At 39.7% G+C, this 8,521-nt stretch overlaps 1 pseudogene; it reads right to left on the bottom strand.

Moving 5' to 3' along the window:
* Positions 1-7,583: 7,583 nt before the first annotated feature.
* LOC102429444 lies at positions 7,584-8,232 on the bottom strand (annotated as a pseudogene).
* Between the last annotated feature and the right edge of the window lie 289 nt (positions 8,233-8,521).

Consider the following 8,521-nt stretch of genomic DNA (forward strand, 5'->3'; position numbering starts at 1 on the left):
GGCAGCTCATAGCCTATTACACTTCATGCATAGAATTCTGGATGAGTCACTCTTTTAAGTACTGAAGCTAACACACTGAATTTTCTTTGGTCAAAACCCTTCCAAATATTTGCCATAAGTATAGACTAAGAAATTTGCTTTATTTACACGAATAAATAAGTTTATTATATTGAGCAATAGAACTATTTTAGTTGTTTAAATGTAACAACACACTTCATAGTTTTATTTTAAAATAAGGTTCACAACAAACAAGTGTTGGTGAGGATGTGGAGAAAAGGGAACTCTTATACACTATTGGTGGGAATGCAGATTGGTGCAGCCACTGTGGAAAGCAGTATGGAGTTTCCTCAAAAAATTAAAAATAGAACTGCTTTATGAACCAGTGATTTCACTTCTGGTAATATATCTGAAATAACTCAAAACACTAACTTAAAAGAATATATGCACCCTTATGTTTATTGCAGTGTAACCTACAATAACTAAGATTTGTAAGCAGCCCAAATGGATAAAAAAAAAAAAAAAAAAAAAAAAAAAAAAAAAAACAACTGTGGTACATTTACACAATGGACTACTTACCCAGACATAAAAAAAGAAAGCGATCTTACCTTTACGAAAGTATGAATGGACCTGGAGAGCATTATGCTAAGTGAAATAAGCCAGTTAGAGAAGGACAAGTACCCTATGATTTCACTCATATATGGAATCTAGTGAACAAAATAAACTAACAAACAAAGTAGAAACAGACTCATAATTAGAGAACAGACTGACGGTTGCTAAAAAGGAGGGGGTTGGGGGCTGGTAAAAAAGATGAAAGGATTAAGCAATAAAAAACAAAAAACCTTATTGTCATAGACAAAGGTATGATGATTACTAAAGAGAAAGTGTGGTGGTAGTGATACTGTTGTAATTAACCTAGTTATTAATAGCCAGAAAGAAACAAAGGAAGGCCAATAGTAAAGGCCTGTCATTTGGCTGCTTCTCCAGGAAGCTAAAGCTTTACATTCCCCAGGTAGCCACTGGTCTACTCCCCAGATCGAGTTGGGAAGGCACTGGACAGGGAGGAGAATAGACACATGCTCAGTAAAGACAGGGTGCCATCAAGAGGGTACTTGACTGTTTCCTGGGAACAGGTCATTGCCAAGGATGGGCATGACACTGCAAGGGCATAAAATTTGGGATATTTAATCCCCTAAACAAAGAGTTTGCTCTCTAGGTTGCTCTTGGCATGTTGCCCTTTAACTCCTGGCTTGTGGGGCTCTCTCGCTCCTGCTTCCTGGCATTGGTCCACATGTCCCACAGTCCTGTGACCCCACACACAATGTACTGATAGACTTTGGTAGTACATACATTCAGCAAATCACACTGAACTTTACTGTTACTAGCCTGATGCTGAACTGGACCCAGCAACATGGGACGGAAACTGGACACTAGCTTTGCTTTTTAGCTTTACTGAAATCCCAGCTAGACTTCTTCTTTAACTGGACTAAGGAAAACTGGACTTTTGAAACATAGATGTAAGTCCATGCAAATAAAAATCATTCATCCTCGTGCATGAGTCTCAGAAAATTAGGAAAGAGGATACCCCAATGTCCGCAATAGCAGTGGGAGTTAGAAGATGTTATAGGGGGATAAATGGTGATGGAAGGAAACTTGACTTGGTGTGAACACACAATACGTACATTAAAAAGATGATGTATTATAGAATTGTACACCTGAAACCTATATGACTTTATTACCTAGTGTCACCCCAATAAATTCAATAAAAATAAAAGAATTGGAAATTAAAAAAAAGAAAGTGTGAGCCTCCTCCTAAAAAAAAATCAATTGGGTCAAATTAGTTGAGAGTTTTTCAAGTCCTGTGTATATGTTCATTGAGTTTCCAAATGTATGTTCCATCAGTTACTGAAAGAAGACTATTGAAATCTCCAACTACATCTCTGGATTTGTTTGTTCCTCTTTTTAGTTCTAGTGGGTCTTGTTCCATATATTTTGAAGCTCTCGTTGGGTGTGTACTCATTTAAGAGTGTTTCTCATCTTGATAATTTGACACTTTTGTCATTAGTAAAAGTCCATTTTCATTCCAAGTAACATGCTTTGTTCTAAAATCTACTTCACCAGACGTAGCCTCTCCATCTTTCTGTTGATTATTATCCGCATAGTATATCTTTCTTTGTTATTTTACTGTTAGTCTACTTGTGCCTTTATGTCAGCATAGGTAGCTAGTTATTAATATAAGGAAGAAAGTAATAGGGAACGAAATAATCTTAATAAACTGTGAAGCTGAAGCAGGTGGCAGAGCAGCATTCCATCTAGTTTGCTGGGAAAAGAGCATAAACAGACTCATTCACACACTCCAGGGGACTTAATCCTCTGAACAGACAGGGAAATGCCCAGGAGGCTGCTGCAAGCCTGGTACCAGAGGGAGGAAGTAAAATTCCTCTGCTGGGCACGTGGGCAGTAGAAACTAGATGACATAAGGAAAATTTTGGATATGAGCATTGAGAACCAGGATGACAACAAAGAGAGGCAGGGCCTAGCCTGGGAAAAAAATTGGAAAGGTAATTGGTTTGGATAGTGGGAGTGAAACTCCAATAGAAGTTGCTGGGAGAAGGATCTGAGTCAGGCCTGGGAAATGTTAGAATTTTGAGTTGGATAGTTTGAAAGGTGCTCTGTTCTTTACCCAAACCAACAAGATATATGGAGGATTAACAAAAGCCTCCTGGCAGTGCTTTTAGAACCTGCCCACCCTCTACATCCCCAATGGTGTGCTCATTCCCTTAAATCACAATAAAATCATGCTGTTCCATTTAAGGTTCACACGTGTGCCTTTGAAATTCTTTTTTTTTTCGTGATGGTATGAAATAACTCGTTTTTCACAGGTAACGTTTATACTTATAGTGGGTTTCTTTTAGATAGCATAAACTTGGTTCTTCCCTTTTTTAAATCTTATCTGACAACCTGCCTTTTGATTGGGGTATTTAGATAATTTTAAATTAAATATGGATATAATTTGGTTTAAATCTATGCTCGATCTTTCTTCTATTTGTCTTTTGTCCCCTCTTACTTGTTCTGTCTTCTAAAGTTGTTCACATTTTTCATAACTTCATTTTAGCTCCTCTATTGGATTATTTTGTTCATTTACTTATTTTTTGTAGCTGCTGTAGAGATTATATGATGCATCTTAACCCTGTTACAGTTTGTCTTCTTATATTTGTTTCCCCTTTTTATCATTTGCACTGTTATGATGTTTTTCTTCTACATATGCTACAAACATCACAATATGTTTCTATGATTTTTTTTTTCATACATTCAATTCTCTTACATCATTTTTGATGCTCTTTAGACTCAGATGTTGATCTAAAGTTCTATCTAATATCATTTCCTCATCCCAAAATACTTTTCATATTTATTCAAGTAGAAGTGTGCTGAAAACAAATTCTGTTACTGTTTTTCCCCCAAAATGTCTTCATTTTTAAAGAAAAATTTGCTAAGTTAAGAAACTTAGAAAACAGATTTGGATTTGTTTTGTTTTGTTTTCAATATATCAAAGGCATCTCTCCACTGTTTTTCTGGCTTGCAGAGTTTCTGATGCGTAGTCTACTGTCATGTTGTAGCTCTGTGCATAATGTATCTTTTCTCTGGCTATTGTAAGATTTTTTCCATTATCACTGGTTTTCACACAAAATAAATTTTATGGTCTTGATGTCTTTGTTTTTTCATATTTATTTTCTTTAGGATGATTTGAGCTTCCTGGATTGGTACAACCACTATAGAAAACAGTGTTGAGTTCCCTCAAAAAATTAAATATGGAACTACCATTTGACCCAGTGATCCTACTTCTAGGAATAAATCCTAAGAAGCCAGAAACACCTTTCAAAAGAATATATGCTCCCATACCCCAGTTCATAGCAACATTATTTACAACTAGGGGCCCAGTGCATGAATTCGTGCACCTTGAAAGGAACTGTGGGCTGGCTGCTAGGCTGTGGTGGGCACACAGGCGGGTCTCAGTGCATCCTCTGCGCCCCCACCTGGCCCCTCCTGCCACGGCCCCAGGTCTCCTGTCTGCCTGCAGCTCCACTCCTGCTGCTATTGCTCCCACATGCTGACAGCGCTGGTCCCACTCGTACCCGCTGATGGCATGGAGCGATTGGGGCCGGTGCCAGCAGCAGGTGCGAGTGGGACTAGTACCCTCACGGGCGATCAGGACCTGCAGCAGTCACTCGTACCCGCTGATGGTGCCGAGTGATCAGGACAGGCGCCGGGCACTGGCAGTGGGTGGGAGCAATGGCTCAAGCACCTGCTGCTGGTGTGAGTGGGGTTGGCGCCAGCAGCAGGTGCAAGTACCGGGTGGGACCGTGGTGCATGGGAACAAAGAATTTTCAGTAACCACTAGAGGCTTGCCCCAAATACAGAGACCGGCACCCCTCCTTGGTCTGGTGCCCCTGCTCACCTGCTCCACAATCCCACCATGGCTGATGCCTGCCATGTTCTGTCGACACCCCCTGGTGGTCAGATCACATCATAGCGACCAGTTGTTCAATTGTTCCACAGTTCAGTCTATTTGCTTATTAGGCTTTTATTATATAGGCTAGCTACAATTTGGAAATAGCCTAGGTGCCCATTAACAGAGGGGTGGATTAAAAAACTGTGGTACATCTACACAATGGAATACTATGCAGCTGTAAAAAAGAAAGATCTCTTAACCTTTGAGACAGCATGGAGGGACCTGGAGAGTATTATGCTAAGTAAAATGAGCCAGTCAGAGAAAGACAAGTATCACATGATCTCAATTATATGTGAAATCTAATAAACAAAATGAACAATATTTATGTACAATATCTTGTCATCTGTGAATAATGATGGTTTTACTTCTTTTCTAATTTGGATTCCTTTTATTTCTTCTTCTTATCTATGGCTAGCATTTCCAGTACTATGTTGAATAGGAGTGGTGAAAGTGTACATACCTGTCTTGTTCCTGTTCTTAGAGAAATAGGTTTAATTTTTGCCCATCGAGTATGATGTTGGCTGAGTTTTGTCATATAAGACTTTTATTATGTTGAGATATTATCACTCTATTCCAACTTTGCTGAAAGTTTTTATCCATAAAAGGTGTTGGATTTTGTTAAATGCCTTTTCTGCATCAATTGATATGATTATGTGATTATTGTCTTTCAATTTGTTTATGTGATATATAATGTTTATTGATTTGTGAATATCGTACCAGCCTTGCATCCCCGGGATAAATCCCACTTGGTCAATATGTATGATCTTTCTAATGTAGTACTGGATCAAATTGCTAGAATTTTGTTGAGGATTTTAGCATCTATGTTCATCAGGGATAATAGTTTTTAATTATCTTTATTTGTATTATCTTTAACTGGTTTTGTGGTTAGGGTAATTCGGTTTCATAGAAAGAGCTTGGAGTGTGCCTTGCTCTAGAATTTTTTGGAATAGTCTGAGAATGATAGATTTTATTTCTTCTTTGAATGTTTGGTAAAACTCCCCTGTGAAGCTGTCTGGACCAAGGCTTTTGTTTGCTGGAAGTTTTTTGATTACTTCTTCAATTTCATCAGTAGTTATTGGCCTATTCAGGTTTTTTTATTCTTCCTGGTTGAGTTTGAAAGATCGTATTTTTCTAGGAATATGTCCATTTCATCTAGATTGTTCAGTTTGTTGGAGTAGAGTTGTTCATAGTATTTTTTTTATAATCCTTTGTATGTCTGTGGGGTCGGTTGTTACTTCACCTCTTTCATTTCTGATTTTGATTATTTGGGTCCTCTCTTTTTGTTTCATGGTGAGCCTGACTAGAGGGTCACCAGTATTATTTATCCTTTCAAAGAACCAGCTCTTGGTTTTATTGATAGTTCATATTATTTTTTGTTTGTTTGTTTGTTTTTTGTTTTGGTCTCATTTATTTCCACTCTGATCTTTATCATTTCCTTCTTTCTGCTTCCTCTGGGATTTTCTTGTAGCTCTCTTTGTAATTATTTTAGTTGTAGAGTTAGATAATATAGTACCACTTTTTTTTTTTTTTGAGGTAGGCCTGTAGAGCTATGATCTTCCCTCTCAGGGCTGCTTTCATTGTGTCCCATAGATTTTGGAATGTTGTGTTTTCATTGTCATTTGTTTCCAGGATGTTTTTTATTTCTTCTTTGATCTCTTTGGTAACCCAATCATTGTTTAATAGCATGCTATTTAGTCTCCAAGTGTTTGATTTTTTTTCATTGTTTTTATTGTAGTTGATTTCTAATTTAATGCCATTGTGATCTGAGCAGATGCTTGATATGATTTCTACTGGAATTTGAAGAGAATTTTTCTGTGTCCTAATATGTGGTCTATTTTTTAAAATATCAGGTGTTCACTTGGAAAGAATGTATAATCTGTAACTTTGGGATGAAATGTTCTGAAGATGTCAATTAGTTCCATCGGATCTAGTGAGTCATTTAGGATTGTTGTTTCTTTGCTGATTTTTTGTTTAAAGGATTTCTCCAGTGATGTCAATAGCATTAAAGTCACCTACTATAATTGCATTGCTGTAGGTCTCTCCCTTAATATCTTCCAGAAGTTTTTCTTTATGTATTAGGGTGCTCCTGTTTTGGATACATAGATGTTTCCCAGAGTTATATCCTCTTGTTGAAATGCTCCCTTTAGTATTATGAAGTGGCTCTCCTTATCTCTTGTTATGGCCTTCACTTTGAAGGCCATAACTTTGAGGTCTATTTTGTCAGATATAAGTATTGCTACCCCAGCTTTATTTTCATTTCCTTTTGCCTGAAACATTTTTTTTCCATCCCTTCACTAACAGTCTGTGTGAGTCCTTTGTTCTGAGGTGGGTCTCTTATAGACAGCAAATATATGTGTCATGTTTTCTTATCCACTCAGCTACCCTATGTCTTTGGATTAGAGCATTTAATCCATTTACATTAATGGTTATTATTGACTAAAGGCCCAGTGCACTAAATTTGTGCACGGGGAGGGGGTGGCGGGGGGCGGGGGGGAGGGAGTCCCTCAGCCCAACCTGCACCCTCTCCAATCCGGGAGTCCAGAAGTTGTGTCCCCATTTTTGGCATCTCTGGTAGGTAGGGCAAGGCTGGCGTCTCCACCGAACCCAGAGAAGTTAAGGGGTGGAGGAGAGAGAATGGGTGAAGAGAGAGAGGGAGAGAGAGAAACAGTAGTCATATATATGTCAGAGAGAGAATGTATATGTGTCTATAGAGAAACAATAGTTGTATATGTATCTATGAGAGAGAGAAACAGAATAGTTGTGTATGTGTCTATGAGAGAGAGAGAGGATCTGAAAGCTAGGGTTCTGGAAGTGTTTCTGTGTAAGAAATGGGGAGAGAAAAAGATTGAAAAGAAGGGGAAAAAGGGGAGACAGACCTCACCTTCCACTTAGGGGACCCCTTCTCCTTGCCATGTAGTCAGCAAAGCCAGCACTGAGTCGGCTAGGGTAGGGAGACCCCATTTGCCCTTCTCCATCTTGTGTTTCTCCTGTGTCTGGGGCGTGTCCTCTGGAAGCCTTTGTCCTCTCGTCAAGAGTCACCTCATGAGCCCCCACCCTGTGGCCCTGAGGGATGAGATCAGTTGGAAGTGTCAGAATGAATGTTCTCTTGTCCTTCTGTTGGTGCCATCACTGAGGATGGGGTCACAGCCTCCTGCCAGCCACTCTTTGCCCTCATTTCCCGAGGGCTGTCCATCTGGCCTCCCCGAGGTTGTCTCTGTAGCCCCTGGGCCCATCGAGTGTCGGAGTGATTCCACCTGGGAAGCAGGATAGGGATCTCCATTGAGCCCAGGCATCCCCAGAAACTGAAAGTTTGAAAGAGCCGCCAGAGCCTGCGGAAGAAGGGGGTGCCTGGGAGCTGGTGTGGCTGTGGCCCCCCTGTGTGACAGACACAGCGGTCTTGACAGCATAGATGTTTGCCTCCTCTTGAAACTTTCTGATATTTTTATTATAGTGAATCTGCTTGTTGCCAAACCAGTTGGAGACCTAAGAGATGGTAATGCCACACTTCTTGGCAAGCTCCTCCTTAGCTTCCTCACTGAGATATGGGTTACTCAGGTGGAAATAGAAATACTCATTTAGGACCTCAGTGGCCTGTTTGCTGAAGTTCTGGCATTTCCATCTGGCATCCAGGACCGGGAGCACAGGATCACGACGGCCTTGCAGGTGGGCACTTCCACTGGGGGCCGCTCCTGTGTCGTCCCTGACTGGTAGTGACTAATTAGCATATCAGGGCTAATTAGCATATTCCTCTCTTATATAGGATAGGCAGTTGTTTGTTGCCATTTTTATTCTTTATGCCTGTGTTCCTTCTTCCCTTTCTATTTCTTCTTTTTAAAGCAGTCCCTTTAGCATTTCTTGCATAGCTGGCTTGGTGGTAAAAAACTCCCTTAACATTTTTTTTTTCATCTGTGGAGAAAGAGATGAAATTTCCCCTTCAATTTTGAATGATAACCTTCTGGGTGTAGTATTCTTGGAATCAGACTCTTGCTTTGCATGACTTTGTATATTTCATTC

Source organism: Myotis lucifugus, unplaced genomic scaffold, assembly GCF_000147115.1.
Source record: "Myotis lucifugus unplaced genomic scaffold, Myoluc2.0 scaffold_361, whole genome shotgun sequence".
NCBI lineage: Eukaryota > Metazoa > Chordata > Mammalia > Chiroptera > Vespertilionidae > Myotis > Myotis lucifugus.